The sequence below is a fragment of the Cnephaeus nilssonii genome, assembly GCF_951640355.1.
Source record: "Cnephaeus nilssonii genome assembly, chromosome: 15".
NCBI lineage: Eukaryota > Metazoa > Chordata > Mammalia > Chiroptera > Vespertilionidae > Cnephaeus > Cnephaeus nilssonii.
This window is the reverse complement of record NC_137086.1, coordinates 15,702,831-15,725,694: the sequence shown is the minus strand read 5'-3', so window position 1 is coordinate 15,725,694 and position 22,864 is coordinate 15,702,831. Positions and strand designations below refer to the sequence as shown.

Here is a 22,864-nt window from a genome sequence, read left to right as displayed (position 1 = left end):
AGTTTCAGGGATGAAAAATTATGTATAAAGGTGGATAATTGCCACATTAAAACAGAGAAAGATTAGAAAGAACCTAAATGAATAACATAGAAATGGTTGAAGCATGACGCATGTGTATAATAAGATGTTCTCAAAGTTATTTTATAGTTATAGGGAAATACTTATGGCTTAGTTAGTAAGCTAAATAATACACAAAACTGTAATAACAAAATGACCATAAATCCGCTAACTGTAGTCAATTGTGCCTAGAAACAGGATTGGGGAAAAAACAACAACAGAATAGTAGGAGTAATTGGGACATGAGTAATTTATATTCTATTTTCCAAGTTTTTGCAATGAGCATTTTCATAATCTGGGCCTCCATTGGGAGGGCGCCGTTGATCTCCCACCACCCCCTTGGTGCCCAGGACCTGCCATGGTAGGTGCCCACTAAATATCTGTTGACCAAGTGAGTGAACGAGGGGAATGAATAGAGGCACCTCCTCCGTCTCCTCCGTGGGCTCTTCATCTGCTCACCCCTGAATCCGGACATTCTCCAAGAGTCCACACTCAATTGCTTTTCCTTTTCATTCTGAGCTTCCCCCCTCAAGCCTGTGGCCAGGAGTTTGACAGGCTTGCATCCCTCTTCCTTTTGCTTTAGCCAACATTCATATGCAAATGAGCCCAACTTTTCAACTCTGCCTTGTCCTTTCCCCTCATCTGCATTTCGCACTGCTTGAGGGGGGACCCACAGACATTCCATAGTCTCATCTATAACTCATCATTTTCTTCCCAATCATTCTTCCTCTAAGACAGTGATGGGCAAACCTTTTGAGCTTGGTGTGTCAAACTTCGCCAAAAAACTGAGCATAACTCGGGTAGTGTGTCACTTTGAGGAAAAAACTAACTCCAAGACTCTAGTCGCAAATGTTTCATCCTCAGGAGCAGCAAATGTTTCATCCTCGGCATGCGGCCGCGTGCCATCAGAAATGGCTACGCGTGTCAGTGCTGACATGCGTGTCATAGGTTCGCCATCACTGCGCTCCAACTTGGTTAACATCACCACCATCCCTCCAACACTGCGAATCCTGATTCCATTCCCACTGCCCTGCTCCACTTCTCACCAAGGTCATCACCAAACCCTGAGGAGTTTCCTTACTTTGAACCTGCACTTTCCCTGCCTTTAGAATGAAGTCTGGTTCCTCCAGGCTCCTTCCAACCTGGCTCAGTCTCTTTGCTGCTTCATCTCCCATCACCTGTTTGCACAGCCACCACCTCTGCCACACATTCTTTTTCTTTCTCTCTCTCGGTCTCTCTCTCCCTCCTTTCTCCTTTCCTCCCTCCCTCCCTCCATCCCTCTCTCTGCCTCATTAGGTTTCTAGCTGGTCAGCTACCTCTGTGACTGCTCACATTTCTCCCAGGCCTGGATGCCCGTCTCCCACTTCTCTGCCTCTCAAATTGCTCTTCCTCCTCTAAAGTCCATATCAAATGTCACCTCCTCTGAGAAGCCCTTTCCCAGACCTTCAGTCAGGATTAAGGTTGACTCCCCTCTGGGGTCAAATTGCACCTCCACCATGCCCTCATTAGCACAAAGCTCCAGGTTGTCAGCTGCAAGTGGGTGGACAGGGGGAGACAGGGCGGTGCCCTTGAGAACCTGAGCACTGGGGATGTAAGGTTTCCCCCCTAGAATAAACCCATAAAAACAGTAAGTAATGGAAAAGAACAAAAGTCCTGCTAGGTTCACTAGCGACAGCTGTAGCCTAGTTTAGCCAGTGATACTAATGAAGCTGTGAGAAAAGGCGGTCTGGGAAGCAGGGGTTGCGGGGGAGGAGGGATCCATAGAGCACATTCTGGCATTTTCCCAACCTTTTCCAGAGAGGACAGTGCTGGGGCGGGGAGCGGGGAGGGCATTAGATTCCAGGCACTGTTGTCTGGAAAGGGCCAGGGCCAGGGCCAGGTTCCTCTTCTGGGCTCACCTTGACCTGAACTCACTATCCCGGATGCTCCCTGGGTGCAGTCATGCCCATGGGGAAACCTGGTGAGCATTAGCCAAACTTGGGTGAACACCCCAGTATGCAGACAGGGCAGCCCCTAGAAATCATTGCAGCCCCTGAAAGGGCTATCCCACACTATGTTATTAGCCTACACGACGGGCTTTGATTTGGGCATCTTTCAGTCCATCACAAGCGCAGTTGTCATGTCCAAGTGAACTTACAAAGTTCAGTTTCCGGGCCTGCAAGGTTGAGGGCTGGAACACCAATCATGGTGACGCCCGGGAGTCAGCCAGCCAGCGCCCCCCTCACCACCAGCGGCACCCACAGCCGGGAATTAGAGTTAACCATGAATGGCCGCGTGTCTCCCACCAGCCCAGGGGTTGACAAACCATACAGTGGAGGGTTCTACAGTCAATATTTTGGGTTTGGTGGGCCATAAGGTCTCTGTCGCAACCCTCAACTTTGTTCTTACAGTGGGTGCTACAGCAGCCACGGACAATATGGAAATGCACAGGTGTGCCTGGGTTCAAATAAAACACTATTTACCAAAAACAAACAAACACACACATAAAAGGTAGTAAGTCAGATTCAGCCCGTAGGCGTTAGTGCGCCAAGCCCCGAAGCAGCCTGTGAGTTCTGAGGGTTTCTGTATTGCAATGGAAGTGACATATAGCATTATGTTCGTTTCAGGTGTATAACCTAATGATTCCACATTTGCATAGATTGTGAAATGATCATCACGATAAGTCCAGTTAGCCTCTATCACAACACATAACTGCAAAACTTTTTTCGTGGGATGAGACCTTCTAAGATGCACTCTCTCAGCAGCTTGCAACTATGCAACACAGTGTTATTAACCACAGTCACCACGCAGCGCATCCGATGCCATGACTTTTTATAACTGGAACTTCGCACCCCTTGACCCCCTTCGCCCATTCACCCACCCACACTGCGAGTTCACGCCATCAGCTGTATCCTGTATCATGTAGGCATCTCTGTATCCTGGTTACCTGCTGCCTCCAACTGTGTCTGGGCTTCACAGAGCCTCCAGTGATACCCGAACAGGGGCTCACCCGATTTCAGAAAGTCTTTTTTTAAAATATATTTTTATTGATTTCAGAGAGGAAGGGGGGGGGAGAGAGAGAGCTAGAAATATTAATGATGAGGGAGAATCATTGATCAGCTGTCTCCTGCATGCCCCGCATTGAGGGTTGAGCCCACAACCCGGGTTGACCAGAAATCGAACCATGACCTCCTAGTTAATAAGTCAATGCTCAACCACTGAGCGACACTGGCCAGACATGAGAAAGTCTTACCCATAATACAAATCTCTCACTCTTCTGAGAGCTTTAACATTGGCAAAGTGCATTCACATGGCCTTTCTTAATTCACACCGAAACCCTATGAGGTACAGGAATCTCAAGTGTCCCCAAGCCTCACCCACTTGTGAGGTCCCATTGAAGTGAAGTCCATCTGTAGGACTAGAACTCTCAACAGTTACCCAATCCTCCCCCCCCCCCCCCCGCCCGCCCCGCATCACATCAAATCTCCCCTGACTTCTGGGCTTCCTCGAGCTGTCTCCATTAGCTCATGCCCAAGCCGGCAGCAGCCTCTGCTCCTCCTTCCTCCCAGTCTCACCCCCTGGCCCACAAGCCCTGGGGCAGCAGCGTCTGGATGCCAATGCTGGTGCTTGCATCCCGTGGGCCTTGGGGTGGAATCGGAAACAGTGGTTCAGTTCCAAACCACTGTTTCCGATTCCATCTTCGGGGTTCAGTTCCATCTTCGGGGAGGACTTTGTCACCTGGGCTCCATGGCTCGGCTCCACTCCAAACCCCACTCCATTAGGCCGGGAATGGGGGTCAGGAACAGGGATACTTATACCCAGGATGCAGGCTGAGGGCACGAGACACAGATGCCATACTGACTCTCATGGTCCTCAGTCAGCCCTCGGCCTCCTACGTCCAAGAACACCCAGAAACTCCCTCCTCCTCCAGCCAACGAAGGGGAACCCTCTTACACATGATCACATTCAGCCTCAGCCAGCCCTGCTATCAAGGCACTATCTTCCCACTTATGGCCAAGACAATGAAGGTCTGAACCTCATGTAAATGAGTGAACAGGAGAAACGCAGTTTGAAGGCAAGTCTTTGACTTCAAAACCACCCTTCCTTTCCCTTCATCACAACTAAGCAATTTATGCTCTGCCCCATCTTCTTGTTACACAAGATCGGGCCATTTGCTACCTATAGCATATCAGTTAAACTCGATTTCTCCTCTCTCTTCCCACGTCCGGGTGCTTGGCAGTGCTGAGAAGTGGAAGAGAGGTTCCTTGGCCTTAAGAAAACGTCGGTGTCGTAGGCGGCTAAAGCAACAGAACATTTTCTTTGCAAAAGAAATTTTGGCAGAACCTGGTGGTTTCTACAGACGCTGCAAGCAACCAACGTGAGGGTCGTGACTGTGATTCCCAGCAAGTGCAGGCTGCCCCTTAGGAAGTGGGGAATTTCCAACACAAGTAATTCTTCTCCTCTTTCTCCTCTCTTCTCAACGTAGCCCTGATCTCTGGAGCCTCCGCCCAGAGCTGGAACGTAACGACGAAGTAGGAAAAAGAAACGTAAACCATAGGAAACAGGGTTCGCGTCATGCGAAGCCTTACATTCAAGCCATTGTCTCCAATGTTTTGGATAACTCCAGTTTTTCGTTTAGGAAAGAAAATCTGAAACAGAACAATTACATCACAAATGGAACGTTTATATAGTTCCTGGGGCAGAAAAAAAAAGGTTCAGCAAAGGGGAAGGCTGCATGATCTCAATGAGATCCAGGTGGAATAGCCCTTTCAGCAAATGTCTACACACCAGCCCATAAAAATGATGGAAAAGGCACAAGACGAGAATAAAAGCAACCAAGTGCCAGGTGCTCATCCCGACTGAGCCCACATCCTCTCCGAGTCTGTCCCTTCCAACAGCTCCTACTGCCCGCTCTCCCTCCCTTCCAAGGGCTTGGACCTCTCTCCTGCCTTTTGGGGTCTCCTGCTCATGGTCCCCCCTCTCCCCCGCACTAGGCAGCCAGGGCTGGGGAGAGCAGCAGTGATCATAAGGACGATAGGAACAGCATCTGAAGCCCTTGCTGAGCCCTGAGGGCTGGCTTGGATGCTTTGCCTGGATTATCTCAATCGTGACAACCCTGTACAATAGGTTCCACAACTGTTCCCATTTCACAATTGGGGGAAATGAAAGGTTAAGTATCTTGCCCAACATCACACAGCTAGTTAGTGGCCGAACTAGCTTTCAAACGTAATTGAACCAATCACCCTAACCAGTAGCCTACTTATCTCCGGAAAATAGCTACTAACTACAGGGTATTCACCTATCTTCCCGCAAAACAAATGCACAAAATTGCAATGCATTTTATAGATGAGAAAACATGGACACATCCGTTGAGCATATACTACCTGCCAGGAGGTACACATGTGCACGCTTGCATCTAGTTTCAACTGCAGACCCCAACTACCTTCAAACAGGCCTTTTAATAAGCTTCAAATTGCAGCCCATAAACACATGCCCCCTGCCAGGTCTGCATCATCATCAGGTCCATTCTATGAAGCCCGGTGGGAAAAGCATGGATGCAGACACCTCATGGGGGGATGCAAAGGAGATGGGGGAGGGTGTGGGAATGGGAGGGCAGGGGTAACCACAGGCCTGGCTAACCAGGAGAGGAAGCAGCCTGCCTCCCCGAGGCCCTGGGGGGGGAGTCACCAGGGAAGTCAGTGCAGGAAATGCGACGTGTGCAGGGGGGACCCCATCCTGGCAGGAAGAGGGCAGGGCGTGTTGGAGCAAACCCAAGAAACATGAGAGACCGAAAAGGGGTTCCATGCGAGGTTCAGTTCACCCTGGCAGCCAGAGGACCGTCTGGTTTATCTGCTGGAAAGGAGGCAAGGGAGGCCAAACCCTGCAGGCTTCTCCCTTTCCCAAAGCCACATCCCTCCTCCAAACCCCCCTTCCTCGAGCCCCCTCCTCAACTAGGCAGAGCCCCTCCCTGTACTCCAGGGACAAAGAGAAAGCGGCTTTTTTGTACCCCAAAGAGGGCCACAGTGCAATCTGCAGGGGGCTGTTTCTGCAAGCTGTGCTCCTGCATCTGTCCTTCTCACGTGGTTCTCCATCGAAATCACCCTCTCCGGGAAATTAGGCCGAGCGGCATGTCCTCTGCCCGTGCCCGCTGTGGCCCGCTGCGCTCCACATTGGTTCCTGCACTGACCACCCATCGCTTCGGTGTGACCAGAGGAACAAGCAAAGTCCTAGAGCAGCACCTTTCCACGCACAAGATTATTCGAGAACATTTTTTAAAAAGGGCGGAGCACTAGGGAGTCAGAAGGAAAGTCTTGGCAAGGGATAGAGGAGAATGCTGATCAAGGGTGAGAAGAAGGAGACAGTCTGTAGAAATGGCTGGACCACGGTAGCTGGTACCTCAGACCTAATTCTCAGTTGAAAGTGAGAGAAACTTATCAGGAAAAACCCTTATGCATTCCAATGTCTCTGACTTTGGTTCACAGAGGATGGAAGGCAAAACACGAGAACGTGGGATGTGAACATAAGCGTGGCCATTCTCGCACAGGTGAGAGGACTCGCCTGCCTGAAATGCAGCGGTAGAAGGAAGCGGCCTTACATATGACAGAGGGATGCAGAAAGACGGCAGGGTCCTGTACAGAAAGCCACTCACTGAGGGTGGAAGCAGGACAGAATTACAGGAGACGTACAAACCCGAGTCCTGCTAGGGTGAGGGGTCACCACGGGTGCCCAGGCAAGGAGGGGGCTTTCTGAAGGCAGACCATGTCACCACAAGCAAGCAATCACAGGGCTGGGGACTTGAACTCTCTTTATGTCTGCTGGAGGTCACACTGGGCTAAAATAGCAGCACTTATAAAAATGTTTAACATTCCTAGCTAACAATTTCAGCCCTCAGAGAGGAGAAACTGCCCTTCTAGATATAACTTTAACAAACAAGAAAGCACTGGTTTCTATACAGAAATTATAGGGACTTGGGGAGAAAGTGACCATGTCTTTTGGGAGTCCATAATAGCAAGGCAGGAGAGCGTTACGCAAATTCTGAGGCGATGCAATAATGACGAACGCTGGTGCACAGGGAAAGGGTAAGCAAACTCCTAAGCCAGTGTGGCCACACAAAACTTTCTCATGAACTCGTGCTCTTAAAAGGGCATTGTTCACAAGAGATAATGAGGGACACATACCAAGAGCAATACGAAAAATGAAGGTTTTCAGCAAAGCTAAAGCCTCAGCTAATGGGAAATCCAAGAAACACGAGAGATTAAAAAGGGGTTCCATGAAAGGTTCAGTTCAGAGAGAGAAGAGAATGAGGTGGGAGAGAAGATGGAAGGGAGGGAGGGAGGGAGGGAGGGAAGCAGGAAAGAAAGATAAAAGAAGGGAAGGAGGAAGAGAAGGAAGAAGAGAAGAATAGGAAGTGATAGATCCAAGAAGATGATATAATGTTAACAGGCAACTAAAAGTCCAAATTAACAAAAATTCAAATTCCATCTTATGGAGTAAGAATAGATTTTGAATTCTAAATGTGCAAAGAAGCAAAAAAGACCATGAAAGGAGGAAAATGGAGCCCACTATAAGTTAGGGAATTAAAAAAAAAAAATCTTGGCATAAGGAATGATTTCAAACCTCTAGGCCCAGACAAATTATAGTCCAGAGTGTGAAAAAAAATTGCAGATATAATCTCAGAGCCACTGGCAGTGAGTTTGAGAAATCATGGAAAATGGGAAAGATGCCAGAAACCTTGGGGAATGTTTTATTTTGCAATATGTTGAGGTTGGGGGAAAGCCCAACAGATCCTGAAAATAAAGACCTATGAGCTAGATATGATCCCCATCGAGGAGAACGAGTCCAACTGGACTCGGTGGTGATCAGGAAACATCTGCTTTTCTCATGATGGATGTTGTCAGAGTAGAGTCTTCCAACAGAAAATGAGCAGTGTGATGAGGAAGTCGGAAGCCATGCCATCCAAGGGAGGTGGAGAGGTCTATACAGCACAGAAATGACATGACTAAGAAGGGCACCCAAGATCTGATACGTGGGCATGCATAAGGAGCTGCCTTAGGACACAGAAGTAGGACCAATGTTGACATTTCAGTAGGTGGATTTTCCCATAACATTTAAAAAGTATTTTCTGGTCATTCATTCAACAAGTGTTTATTGAGCACTTACCGTGTGCCAGAAACTGTGCTAAGTGCTGAGGATACATGAAAAAACTAGAGGCCCGTTGCACAAAGATTCGTGCAATAGGCCTTGCTTCCCCTGGCTGCCAGCACTGGTTTTCCTCCAGCACCCAGGACCTGGGCCACAGCAAAGCCTTCAGTCTTCAGTCTTCGCTCAGGTGAAGCCTTCAGTCTTCGCTCCGTGCCTGCGTATGCAAATTAACCCACCATTTTGTTGGGTTAGTTTGCATACCCGCTCCTGATTGGCTGGCGGGTGTCGCGGAGGTATGGTCAATTTGCATCTTTCTCTTTTATCAGTTTGGATGACAAATATTAAAATATTTTCAAAATATTATATTATCCTGTTCAAATATATATATATATATATATATATATATATATATATATATATACACACACACACACACACACACACACACACACACACACATACATGGTTCCTACCTGTAGAGAGCGCCTGGGAAGGCACATGGGCATTCTTTAATTATTGCCAGCTGAACCCAGTGGTGTTGGCAAAGCCATGCCCTGGGAACACACTTTGCCAAAAAGGCAGACATGTTCTCAGCATTGACTCTTATCTTTGCCCAGGTGTTGGGGAGTGGGTTTTGATATGTAAATCCAGTCAAGCACCAGGAATGAATAGGACTCGGGCCTACTCAAGAATGCAAATAATCTCCTTTGTCTTGACTTTTGGTGAAACTTCCTGGTATTTGGGGGTATAAAATAAACACGCTGCGTTGGCTCTGGGTCACTGTCTCTCCATCAGAAGAGGGCAGCGGTCCACCCAGTCCCAGCTTTTTCCTTCTATCTCTGTGTTTTGTCTCTTTCTTTTATTTCTGAATCCCCAGCCCCTCTACTCGAAGAACCGGGTCATCTCTCTTTCTGTGCTGGATGCAGAAAAGAGAGACCCCGTCATACCTACCTTCATTGGACTTAGAGTCTTATGGAGGAAAACAATAAACTAAGAAACATAATCACAGATAGCAGCGAATGACAAGAAGGAGAGGATAGAGAATAGGGAGTAACAGAGAGAATCTACTTTATAGATGGTTTTGGGAAAACTTCTCTGAGGAGGTGTTGTTTGTGCTGAGACCCACATAACAACAAGGGCAGAATTCTGTGAACAGTTTGGGGCAGAGGGAACACTAGGTGCAAAGGCCCAGAGACAGGAAAGAGCTTAATTTGTTCCCAGAATGTAAAGGAGCTAGGATGGCCAACTTGGTGAGCAAGAACAAGCAGAATGTGAGACTGTGAGATAAGATTGAAGAGGTAGACAGGAGGCAGGGGAGTGAGGGGATGAGGTGTGGCCATCAAGAGGAATTTAAAATGTCTCCTGAACCATATAGGAAGCCATTGAAAGTTTTAGCAAGAAAGTCATGTGGTCTGGCTGAGGTGTGCGTTTGTTTTGTTTTGTTTTTTGTTTTTAAATACATTTTATTGATTTTTACAGAGAGGAAGGGAGAGGGATAGAGAGTTAGAAACATCGATGAGCGAGAAACATCCATTAGCTGCCTCCTGCACACCTCCCACCTGGGACTGAGCCTACAACCTGGGCATGCGCCCTGACTGGGAATCGAACCGGCGACCCTGCAGTGCACGGGACGACGCCCAACCAACTGAGCCACACCAGCCAGGGCCACAATTCTTAAACTGTAGCTGGTTATAAACTTTATCACACGCACCAATAAATCATTTCTACGGAAACTTCCAGTGTTCCCAGTGCAAATAAGAATACAAGATTGTAAGTATACTTTGCTATATGTATGTTGTATACACATGTATATGTTACATATACTTATAGCTTATAACTTAAAACATAAAAAGTATCCATGCTTTCAATGCACACGATACACATTAAGGCCCACCAGACACAAATACCACAGATTTTCCTAAAGAGAGCACAGCATTCTCGTCCTGTTACATCATCGGGAGAAGCCATCTCCTGAGAAGAGAGGTTTTTCAAATGCAATAAAACCTTAAGACTTTTCCATGACAGAATGGATCCCCCAAATCAATCCTCTCATCCCTGTTTCACTCCCAATCATCTCACCTTCCAGCCATGGAGAAATTCCTGCCTTCAAGAATCATAAATATCGGGCGAGCGGCAGAGCACATGAGAATTTAATTGTGGCGAGGATTCTTCTTGAGTGCATATCAATCTTTCCGAGGTAGCCAGGCCCCAGCCACAGATCACTGCTGAGACGAGATCTGCTGTGCTGTGAGCCCTTGATGCTACATCTGTCTGGCAACAATTAAACCTCGGGGTTTAAACTCCAAATCACAGACAGCTTGCCCTCAGCCCCACCATGCAAGCTGTGAATAGTTAGGCCACCTAAAATATCTCGGAGTTAAGTGTATGTGGGAACCTCACCCTGGGTCCTTTCTCAATATTACATTCATTTGACATTTAACTTTGTTAAAAAAAAAAAATAAGAGAGAGAGAGAGAGAGAAAGGAGGAAAACTGAAGCCTCGATGTTGGCCAGCAGGTGGGATTTTGCACGTTTCTTATTCGGAGGCCCAGACTGTGGTTTCCACTGCAGTGGGGTGTTTTGTCTAACTGTCTGGGCTGTAACGTGTGTTGTCCCACAAACAATTTGTCACACCGTGAGAGCTGCGTATCCGGGGACAGAGCTCGCTCAGACCATATGGCACAATGTGCCGCCCCTGTCAGTTACGGTCCTCGGTGGCAGGTCATTTCTTAGGCGGGACGTCGTGAGCGTGTCAGGATCCTGTGTCTGCTGAGTGCCGGGTGATAACCTCTTCCAGGCACCGTCAGCCGGGAAGACACGCCTGTTAAAAGCCACAAAGCACACATGGCTGGAGGGCTTTCCCACAGCAGCCACGTTCGGATGGGTGATTTCGGAAAAGGATGCTTGAAGAAGAAAGAGTTTACCGCCAGACGCAGGTTTGGGCATAGATCATCCTAATGATGTCACGAGAGGCCCTAAAAATGTCAACTTTTGACTCCCCCCCCCCCCCCCCATTCAACGTTTGTTCTATCCGCGGTGCGGATGACACGCATCCCCAGAAAAGCGCACGATGTCAAACACAATGGAACCGGCCATTGGAGCAAAACGTTGCGAAACAATCCATTAGGGATGCCCTCGTGAGGAGGACTCGGCTCCATCGGCAGTGGGTGTGTGGGAGCTCCGCCCTTTGAAGCCATCCCGCGGCATTCTGCTCATCGTTATCCCGAGAGAAAGAGCATGGCAAGCTTTCGAGCAAATGCGAGAGAGAAGCCCAGGGGCAAACCGGGGCCTGCCAAGGTGGACAATCAACGGAGGGCACGGAGGAGACAGGGCGGGAGGGGGGGGTGGGGGCAGAAAGACATGGCTGGAAGGTCGAGGGGCAAGTTGAGAGACTTTTAAAAAGAATCAGAAAGGAATTCGGAGGCCGTTCAAAGGGAAAGAGGGAAGAAAGCAGCTTGCGCCCCCCGGAGAGCTCTTCACTGCATCATCAAACCCCCTGGTTTGCCCTCGTCTGGCATCACGCCCACAAGTGCTAGAAACAGTGGGGTCTTACTTTCCGTTTTTGAAAAGACAAAGCAACCACACCAACCATTTTAGGGCAGTTTGGGGACAGAGGAAAGAAAATGTTCTTCGCACCAAATGAATGAGGATACTGGGGAAATGGACCAAGGCTAAGGGGGAGGAGAACCAGCGCTGACCGTGACCGCTGACCAGGGCCGGCGTTGGGTCACGGCCGCCTGGCCGCGGGCTTTCGTCCCCCCTGGAGCGGTGAAGAACGCGCTGGCGTGAGGGCTGCCTCGGTCGGTCGGACGGAGCTGTTGGAACACTTATGGCGCCTTCCTGCAGATTCCGAGAGCTGCGCGTTCCCAAGGCAGCGCCGACCCTTTGATCTTCTGGGGGCTCTGACATCTGTTCTTATTGTCTGCACATTCATCCGCTGGAATCAAAGCTCGTGGCGAGACCACGGAACAGCAGTCTGAGGCCCCAGAACCTGTCCAAAGCTAATAGAGCCGAGATTTACACTTTTGAGATAATAGCATCCCCCTAACGCAAGCCAAGAGGCAACCAGCCCGTTGGGATTATGAAATATCCTACGTGCCGCAGAGCAGGGAACGCTGTTTTAGAAATGCATCTGAAGTGTCCCAGGCCTGCTGGCCCTCGCAGGCAGTCTCACAGCCCAAGTCATGATGCCTCTCTGCTTCTACGTGGGATGCTAGGCGCCCTCTCCGCAAAGGTGCTCCCCAGTTAACAAAGAGGTGCTCAGGAGCCAGCCTCCCTCACTCACTAGCTCTAGTCCCGGGCCTCTGTGAGGCTCTGGTGCCCACCCCAAGAGCCCGCCCCGCACGGCCCGGCTGTCCTCTGCAGGGGCATCTCTGAGCCCTCAGGATGAGGGAGCTGGTCCATGGGTCAGGGAGGCCAGCACGGCCCACAGGCCAGATCGGTAGCCTGGGCTCAGAAGCCACGTGCTGGACGCGAGGTTCCAAGGTCTTTCAGGAACACAGCTCCTTCATCGGGGGGTGTTTCCCGCCCGCCCGCCGGCCCGCCCAATTCACTCCTGCCCAGTACCATCTTGCTCGCATTGGCTTTCTGTTTGTGAGCTCTGCATGAAGCCAGGGGACTGGCTGCTGGTGGAACTGCAAGGACCAGAGCAAGTTATGGAGAGGGGCATGGTTTGGGGACGGTAGGGAGGCCTGCTGCCCTCTCAGAGCCCTCTCCGGGAGAAGTGGTCCTCTCCGTGGGCGCACTCCCCTCCCAGACTCCTGCACAGCTGAGGGCTCACTCTGGGGGAGACTCATGGGGTGAAAGCATTCAGGACGCACATCCAGATGGAAGGGAGGTGAAAGGGTTTCTTCTGCTTAACTGCCTAGTCTGGATGGACCGCATTGTTTATTCATCATTAGTTCATGGACGTTTGGGTTGTTTCTACTTTGGATCTATTATTAATAATGAGGCTATGACCATTCACGTACGAGTTCGTGTCTAAACACACGTCTTCGGTTGAGTGGAAGCTTTGGGTCATATGGCAAGTTTATTTTTTACTTTTTAAGGAACTGCCAAACTGTTTTCCACAGTGGCTGCACCACTTTATATTCTCAGCAATACGTGAGGATTCGTCTCCATACCCAATGCTAACTTTTTGATTATAGCATTTTAATGGGTGTGAAGTGTATCTCGTATGATTTGATTTGCATTTCTTTGGTAGCTTATGATATAGAGCATCTTATCATGTGCTAGTTGGCCACTTGCAGATTGGAGCAGTATTTATTCACGTCCTTTGCTCATTTTAAAAATTGGGTTATTTTTCTCTTTATTGTTGAATTGAAAGAATCCTGTATATATTCTAAATATTAGATCCTAATCAGATATGGGACATGCAAATATTTTCTCTCAGTCTGTGGGCTGTCTTTTCACTTCCTTGATACTGTTTTTAGACACAAAAGTTCTTTTGATAAAGTCTAATTTATCTTTTTTTTCTGCTGGTTATATGGTGCTTTTGGTATCATATCCAAGAAACTATTGTCAAATCCAAGATCACAAAGAGTTACATCTATGTTTTCTTCTAAAAGTTTTATAATTTTAAGCCTTATATTTATATCTTTGATCCATTTTGTTAATCTTCACCCAAGGAATTTTTTTTTCCATTTATTTTTTCGAGAGAATGGAAGGGAGGGAGAGAGGCAGAGAGATTGATGCGAGAAAGACATATCAACTGGTTGCCTCCTGCACGTGCCCAACCAGGGATTGGGCCTGCAACTGCCCTTGACCAGAATCAAACCTGAGACCTTTTAGTCAGTAGACAATGCTCTAACCACTGAGAAAAACCAGCTAGGGCTTAGATCGATTTTGAATTCATTTTCATGGGTGGTGTGAGGTAGGGTTCCAGATTCACTTGTGAATAAGCCGTTGTCCCAGGACCATTTGATGAGAAAACTATTCTTTTCCCATTGAATGGTCTTGACGTTCTGGTTAAAAATCAATTGACCATAGATAAATGGGCTCCCAACTATTCTATTCCATTGGTCCATATGCCCATCCTGTGCCAGTACTACACTGTCTTAATTACAGTAGCTTTGTAGCAGGTTTTGAAAATGGGCAGTACAAGTCTCCACCTTTGTTCTTTTTCAAGAGTGGTTTGGCTATTCGGGGTTTAAAACTTTTAATACATCTTCCATCCATATTGTGAAACTGGGTTCTCTCTCTGAGATGCCCCCAAAAAAGAAGTGGCTCTACTACTTGATCTTAAAATACAAAAGAACCTTTTTCTTTCTCTACATTACAGTCCATGATCCCCAGGGGCCTGCACAACATTTCTCTATTTGTAAAACCCAGAATCCATGTCCATGTAAACGTGGTAAAAGGCACCTATATTCCCTCTTCGCCAATGTCATGCTTCCTGGGCAAATTCCGTGATGGTTCTCAAAGGCCGGGATCCCCCAGAGTCTTGTATTTCTCATAAAGAACCAGTCAGGCCCTTGCCCAATTATTTCCATTCGGGGTCAATGTCTCTAAGAAGTTTAACTCCTTTTGGAGAATGAAAACAAATAGCACACAGCAGCCACAGAGCAAAAGCAAGAAGGAAATCGGGCACTTTCTATTTTCAGAGTCAGAGGCAATGTACATTGGGGGCTGGGGATGGCTGAAGAACTTTAAAAAATAAAATTCTTAAGCTATCTAGCTTTCAAAGATAAAATGGCCATATGGTCATAGACCTGGAGACAATTGCATGTTTGACGTCAGTGCCTCACAGAACAGGAACGCAGGGAAACATGCGTTTCTCTCTGTGAACAGATCTTGTAGCCTCTACTCCTGCCCTTGGTTTCTAATAAATACAATGAGAGCTTTCGAGAACATTACAGAAAGGCATTCAGCAGCATGAACGCTCTGGTACAGGGCACAGGATGCACGGGGCTGCTCTCCGAACACTGTATGTTTAACAGCTACATTGGGGGCAATAGAGGGTTCGAGGGGCCTTTCTGCTTTCATTGGCTTTCTCGGAACATGCTGGAAGGCGCTCATACAGCAGCCACACAAGAGCAAAGCACAAGGCCAGCCCGGGCAGTGTAGCTCAATGGTTGAGCATTGACTGATGAACCAGGAGGTCACAGTTCAATTCCCAGTCAGGGCACATGCCTGATCCCCAGTGGGAGGCCTGCAGGAGGCAGCCAATCAATGATTCTCTCTCATCATTGACGTTTTCTATCTCTCTCTCCCTCTGTGAAATCAATAAAATAAAATTAATTTTTTTTAAAGCACAAGCCCAGGCAAACATGCTGCCCTCAACCCTCCTCTCTCGCTGCAGACTCCTCCATAAAAGGAAGAGGCCGAGCCTGGAGGCAAGGGCTGTACTTAAAGAGACACTGAGCCGACTTTGGGCAGCTGTGTAACCTCCGTCCCTTTTATCCCTCACAACAGAAGCAGCTCTGGAGAAATTCTCAGAGATGAAAATAGCTTCAGTGGAGGACCTTCCATTGGGAGGGACCGGACTGTTCCGTGTAAGACAGAAAACGGCAGCCCACGAATGCACGCGATCGCTGCTCGGGGTAAAAAGTAGCGCGGCTCTAATTTAGAAATGCATTCTCCAGCCACCGAGCCAAGCGCAAACAGACCGAGACCAGCATGAGATGGGGAGCTTGATATCATCACCTCCGCTTGCGGCCCCAGTTGTAAGGTTAGGATTGATTTAGAGGAGAAAAGGGGCGTATTTTTAGATTCCGTTCCACAGGATATCCAATAATGTGGCAAACACTGAGATCAGAGGCGATGACAAACAACGCTGCTGTGCGAGGCAGCAGGCGGTGTGATGCTAAAGCTGTGCGGGGTGTGTCTAAGGACCAAAATACCCCGGAACAGCCCCGAGAGGCCAGTAGAGGTGCTGACCACGTCCTATTTCAGAGTAACTGTGTAGACCCTGCGTTTGCTGCTCTGTGTCCATTCAACTTTTCTGCCTGAATGCTGTTTTTTTCTACAGATGCTCTTTGCTCCTCTCTGCTTTGACCACACCACAGCGCTTCCTCCAAATGTGGGGGTGAATCTCCCTCAGATGGAGCCCCCCACCCTCCCTCCCTCTTCCCTACGCAGCTTCAGCCTGACTTCCACCCGTGACGTTTTTCCTCGGGGGGTTGCCTGTCTTCATCCTTTTGAAAGTCACACTCCTGGAGACAAGGTCAGAGTCACTTGACCCCTCCGCCCGCCTGAAAACCACTTGGGAATGGCCTTCAACTGTGTGTGGCGATCACTGCGGGGGCCCAAGATCGCAGATTAGGCTCTTCCTCGCCACAGGGAACACCAGCATGACGTGGGCAGACGCCACAGGAAGAGCATCCTAACAACGACCACAGCTCTGCTCCAACGTGGCACAAGAAGGCTCTAGAACTTCTCGCCAAACCCCTGGCTTGTAGTGATGGGGCGGACACAGGTCGGTTCAAACACGTGAAGGTCTAGAGCTGTGTGTCCAATACGGTGGCCACTCCACATGGGGCCAGTGTGCCTGAGGCACTGAGTGTACATTTTATTTACCGTATTTTCCAGCGTATAAGACGACTTTTTAACCCAGGAAAATCTATATGCCCAGTCGTCTTATACGCCGGAAAATACGGTAGCTTCAGTTTGTTTAAATTTTAAAGTGGAAGCAGTGTAAAATGCTTTTCTGTTACACAGAAATTGGTTTTGGTGGGATGACACTTGGTTTCAACTTATATATCCTGTAAGATATTCACGAGGCAGGGCTCATATCAGCACATATGTTAGTTCTAGTACTTATCAATACTTTAAAAATATTGTTTGCATGTTGAAAAGATACTATTTTTGATATGTTGGATAAAACAAAATAGATTGTTAAAATTAAATTTACCTCTTTCTTTTTACTGTCTCAATGCGGGCTACTAGAACGTTCTACATTACTGCCCTGGCCAATGTTGCTCAGTGGTTGGGGTGTCGGCCTGTACACCAAATGGTCACGGGTTTGATTCCGCATCAAGGGCACATAGCTGGGTTTGGGGGCTCACTCCCGGTCTTGGCGAGTTTGGGATGCAAGCAGTTGATGTGTCTCTCTCACATCAATGTTTCTCTCTCCCCCTCCCTTACCTTCCACTCGCTCCGAAAAGCAATGGAAAAAAATATCCTCAGGTGAGGATTAACAACAACAATAAAAAAGAAAACGTTACATTACACACGTGGCTTGCATTATACAGGGTGGGGCACAAGTAGGTTTACAGTTGTATGTGAAACCGAGTTTATTCTTGTATTATTATTTACTAACTATTTCATTATTTTCCATACAAACAACTGTAAACCGACTCTTACCCCACCCTGTATCCTTTTTTTAAAATCTGTTTTTACTGATTTTAGAGAGAGAGGAAGGAAGAGAAAGATAGAAACATTGATGCCTCTTGCACGTCCCCTACTAGGGATCAAGCCCGCAACCTGGGCATGTGCCCTGATCAGGAATGGAACCTGTGACCTCTTGGTACATGGGCCTGCACGCAACCACTGAGCCACACCGGCCGCTCCGCCTTGAACGGTGCTAGTCCATAGGACAACTGAAGATCTTCCGATGCAGGAAGAGCAGAGCTGCGGCAGGTCTGGGCAGGACAAGGAGCGGTTGGGAGGGGGGCTCACATGCCGTTATGCCTCTGGTTTCCATCCAAGGGCTTAATTTTTTCCAAACAACTGGGAAGAATGAAAATGTTTAAAGCCTGAATTTTTTATTCTGTAATAATATTTAAAATGTTCATCTATTGCCAACTGGCCTTCTGCCCCTAAAATAAGTTCTTCAGCTAGGGAATAGAGCGACCTTTGTGTACAACGATCCAGAGCAGGACTGTCTCCCCTGCAGCCCCAGACTCCTGGGACAGCTTGGAGCTCCTGCAAAGGGTCCCCACATCCAGGCAGGCCAAGCCCTGTCATTAGACGGAATAAGTATCCTCCGGCACCACAATTTTTCAATAGGATGGGTGTTGCTTGATTAATGAAATGTAAGTTCATCTTCATGTGTTGCTGAATTCAGAGTAGTTACGGGATCAGGACACATTTTTCAATCAAAAGAATTTTAAATTCAGTTACTCACGCCTGGGCTCTGTGGAGTGTTGGGTCTTTGCTAGCTCACTTGTACAAATTAGAGCAAGGTATGCCAGGGGTTCAAGTCCCGACTCTTCCCAGGGGTATGGCCTGCACCAGCCGCCTGCTGCAGCCTGCTACAGTTTACTATTCAAAAAGTTCTTCACACTTGAAAAGGCTTAAGTATCCTGAGAAATACCCAACAACCATCAAATAAGAAACAGATGCTCCACCTCCAAGGAGCCCTGACCTTGGCATTGTCTGGGGTCAGAGTTCATGCTTTTGACCTGGGGGCTGGTGAGGTGTGCTCCTAGGTCTGGGCCAGGTCTCGGGGCTCGGGCGGGCCCTCCATGGGCTCTCACACCATCTGTCCCCATGGGGAACACAAACAGGAGCCGATGCCTCATTGCCAAAAGGTTCTGGAAGGAGCCAAGTGAAGTTGGAAGGAAATTGGAATCAGGATTCTTTGACCTTTAATTAAGGAATTCGCAGCGGATTGAAAAATAGGCTATGTTTCCTAAAAGTGTTGGCATTTATTTAAATTTAGAACAGGGTTTTTCAACCTCGGCCCCGTGAACATTTTGTTAACTCTTGTTTGCGGGGCTGTCCAGTGCAGTACCAGATGTTGAGCAGAAACCCTGGCCTCTAACCCACCAGACGCCAGTAGCACCCCCTCCCAGTTGCGACAACCAAAAGTGTCTCCAAACGTTGCCAAATGTCCCCCGGAGGGTAAAACTGCCCCAGATGAGAACCACCGGCTTAGAACATCCAAACATGGCTTGTGGCATTAGCTGGTCGCCATCATTTCCATATCACAGCTGCAGGTACAGGGACTTGGGAATCTGGCGCATGTGAATTTCAATCTGGCCCACGCATCACCAGCTGGGGGACCGGGGGCAAGTTCCTTAACTCTCTGCACCTCAATTTCCTCCCCTGTAAGATGGGGCAATAATTGTGCTGTCCTCAGAGGGATGTGAGGGTTGAGAAGCAAAAGCTCCTAATAGGGGGTCAGTGAATAGCAGCTCGCGCGCTCCCTGCGCACTGGCCGGTGCAGGCGTCCCTGGGTTTCCTCATTCCGGGGCCTCTGTAGTGTGACAGCCAAGGACCTGGGCTCTGAGCTCAGAGTTCACACTCCAGATGCTACATGGAACAAGCTGCTTAACTCTGAAGCCTGAGAGAGCGAGAGAGCGAGGGAGCGAGGGAGCGAGGGAGAGGGAAAGAGAGGGGGAGAGAGGGGGAGAGAGAGAGAGAGAGAGAGAGAGAGAGAGAGAGAGAGAGAGAGAGAGAGAGAGAAAGAAAGGATGCGGGGATGAAATGAGCATGCAGGCCCGAGCCTCCCCACCGTGATCAGGTGCTGTGAGCCTGTGTGTGAATGCAGGCCGGGGTGGGGGGGGGGGTGGGGTGGGGGGAGGGTTGGGCAAGGTTTTCTAAAACTGCGACAAAATCATGGTCTTCCTTAACCTTCCTCCCCTACTGCTGCCCCACCCCTAGGGAATGTGCTGGAACCCCAAAGCCCTCGCACCTCATTTTGGGGCCGCCTAAGGATCCCATCTGTTCCTCCCACCTACCTCTGGCTTCTGGAAGCTCCCCTGGTCCCCTGGGGCCGAGCTGTTCCCAGGCAGTCACCCCGGTGTCCCTGGGAGAATGAAGCCGGACTTCCTTCCCTGAAGCCCAGCAATGCCCTCCCTCGCCAGCGGCGCGGGCCTCGTTCGGCCGCAGATTCCCGCGAGCCTCACTATCCTCAGCTGTGAAACGGGCGGTCAGGCAAGCCGCCCTGTCTCCCCGACCTGGCCGGACCGGACGCAGGTGCTGCTCATCCACGCCACACGGGTGCTTCTCTCTCCCTGCCACTCCACCCACTCTAAAACACACCTGCTTGTCTTTCTCAACCACGCTCCCCCGAGTCAAGGACCATCTCCTGTTCATACTCACTCCCCCCACACACACACACTAATTCACAATTTAATATCCTCCATACTACATAATCAAATTTTCCACCTTTCCCAGCACATTAGCAAAGTTCCTAGGAGTGCTGGACTACCAACCAAAGATGCTACAGGAGCACAACCTTCCGGCAGGGCGACAGCCAAGACCCAGGAGTGGTTTTCTTTAGGAAGCAACCCGACCAAAAACACGTGAATAGAAGGAATTCAAAATGTTCAAGACATAGCAAACGCACGACTGACTCCAAATCGCCATTTAGTGTGCTTTGTATTCTAGGATATAAAAGGGGAATGTTAGGCTGACAGCTAAGACAGTCAACGCCTCCATACTCCATACCCCGCTATTTCTGGTTGTGCCAAAAAATAAACAACCAGCAAATCGTATTTATTTCATCTCTTTAAATAAATAAAAGAGCATTTACACTGTAAAAAAAAAAATGGGATGAGGTGGAATTCCCTCCTTCTTAAAAATGTGTCTAGAGCTACTAAAAAAGTTGCGTTTGCCAAACGGTTGACAAAACTGTTCCTCTGGGTTGTGCAAGCGGGGAGACAGGGGCCCCTGGTGAGACCTGGCCTCTGCCATTCACCAGACTTGGCTTCTTTCCCTCCTGCCTCTCCGGAGGCTGGCCTCCCCTCGTCCTTCGTTTCTCCGTTTCCGCAGGCAGATCTTCCGTAGGCTCCTGGGCAGCCACTGCGCCTGCTTTCCCCTTTCCTTTGCGTTTGCACCTTTTTGTCTGCTGAGTTATCCTCCCCTGCCGCCTTTTTTGGCTTCGTGTCCACTTTTGCAGGAGCAGGTTTGGCTGACAACCTGGCCCACCTCCTCTTGGGCTGCTCCCGGGCCGCCCCCTCGGCAGAGCTGACCTTCCTCTTGGGCATCGTGGAGGCGGCCAGGCCCAGGGTCCGGAGAACAGGGGCTGCCACGCTGCCGGGACCCGTGATGGGGGCAGTGGGAGAACCAGGTGAAACGGCCCTATTCATACTCATATCCCATCACATAGCTCCTGCCACAAGGCAAGTCCTCAGTCAATGGTTGTTGAATGAATGAATGAATGAAGGAATGAATGGGGAGGAGGGATTGGGGCGTGTGACCACTTTAAATTCTCCCAGTGGGACAGGGTGGGGGTTTCTTTCCTTCTCACCCTCCTCTGGCCCCACCCCACCTTGCCCTTTGCTGGGAAAATATACTTTATAAGGTGAAGCAAAGACTGTAAGGCAGTGGTTCTCAACCTTCCTAATGCCGCGGCCCTTTAATACAGTCCCTCATGTTGTGGTGACCCCCAACCATAAAATTATTTTCGTTGCTACTTCATAACTGTAATTTTGCTACTGTTAATGAATCGTAATGTAAATATGGTCAACCTGTGGGTTGAGAACCGCTAGCAGGGTCGCCTAAGACCATCGGAAAACACAGATATTTACATTACGATTCATTAACAGTAGCAAAATTACAGTTATGAAGTAGCAACGAAAATAATTTTATGGTTGGGGGTCACCACAACATGAGGAACTGTATTAAAGGGTCGCGGCTTTAGAAAGGTTGACAACCACTGCTGTAAGGTGAAGCAAGAGCAAGTCCAACACCTGAGACATGACCCACGTGACTTTCAGCAACACTTTTCCAGGCTGCACTCGACACGCCCCGGCGTAAATAGATACATGAAGACTGTTCCAGAAGGGAGCCCAAGGGAACAAAGAAAGACCCTTTGGGGAAGTGCAGCCGCTGGTTTCAAAATAGCCGGAGGCCCAGGGAAGATGGGATAGAACAGCGAGTCTCCTCTTCTCCACAGCTGGGCACTCACCAGGCCTCAACAGCCCACCCACAGTCCTTGGGACTAACCCAGGGCTTCCGTGAAGTGAGAAGTGGGGAGACTCACCGCCTCCCACCACAAGTCCCTGTCACAGCCCAGACACAGGCTTCTCGCCATGCCCCAGGGGTCCAAAGTTGACTCAGGGCTTGAACATGTTGCTCAAGAACATTTGTTCCCTGAAGCCCTCTCTGAGTTTTCCTCTGCTTGGCTTTAACTTTTAATTTTGCTCTAGTCTCCAAAGCCCTAAGCCAGGCTTCCTGTGGAGTGTGCTCAGGACCATTTACGGATGAAAGTCCCACACATCCCTTGCTGTCTGTCAGCTAAGCTATTAGCAGGGAATCAAGCGGAGTACTGATATGGTCCTTTGCAGCCCTCCTTCAGTTATTTCAGGAAACACCCCTTTGTTCTAAAGTAGTGTATCAGCTGGGGCCCAGCCTTCCACAGGCATGCCCTGTGAGTCTATGTCATTCTCTTCCTCATTCTCATTTCTATAGCCTATTCCGTGGTACTTACCTCTAGAAGAGTGGCTAGAAAACTGGTAAGGGTTGCACGTAGGCACCAACACCCCAGACTTTCAATGCAGATGGGAAGAAAGACCTTCCATTTTTGCTGTATTCGTTTCCGATGGATAAAATTACCACACACTTGACTGAATGGTCAGATCTAAAATTGGTTCACCAGGCCAAAATCAAGGTGTCTGTAGGGCCACACTCCCTCTGGAGGCTCTAGGGGAGAATCCTTTTCCTTACCTCTTCCAGCTTTAATTCTTTAAAGCCAGTGAACAGTGAAGAGCTATGGACACAAAGAAGGGCAAATGAACTAAATTTCTGAGAACACTGGGCACAGAAAAACAAAACAAAACAAAACACTGGAGAATTTG

General features: G+C 48.9%; 1 pseudogene across 1 annotated transcript; it reads right to left on the bottom strand.

Moving 5' to 3' along the window:
- Positions 1-1,432: 1,432 nt before the first annotated feature.
- On the bottom strand, positions 1,433-21,062 carry LOC307111595 (non-histone chromosomal protein HMG-14-like; annotated as a pseudogene). The gene is made up of 2 exons: positions 20,764-21,062; positions 1,433-1,662 (listed from the first exon to the last, which is right to left on the bottom strand). The product of its transcript is annotated as a non-histone chromosomal protein HMG-14-like (transcript).
- Positions 21,063-22,864: the final 1,802 nt, after the last annotated feature.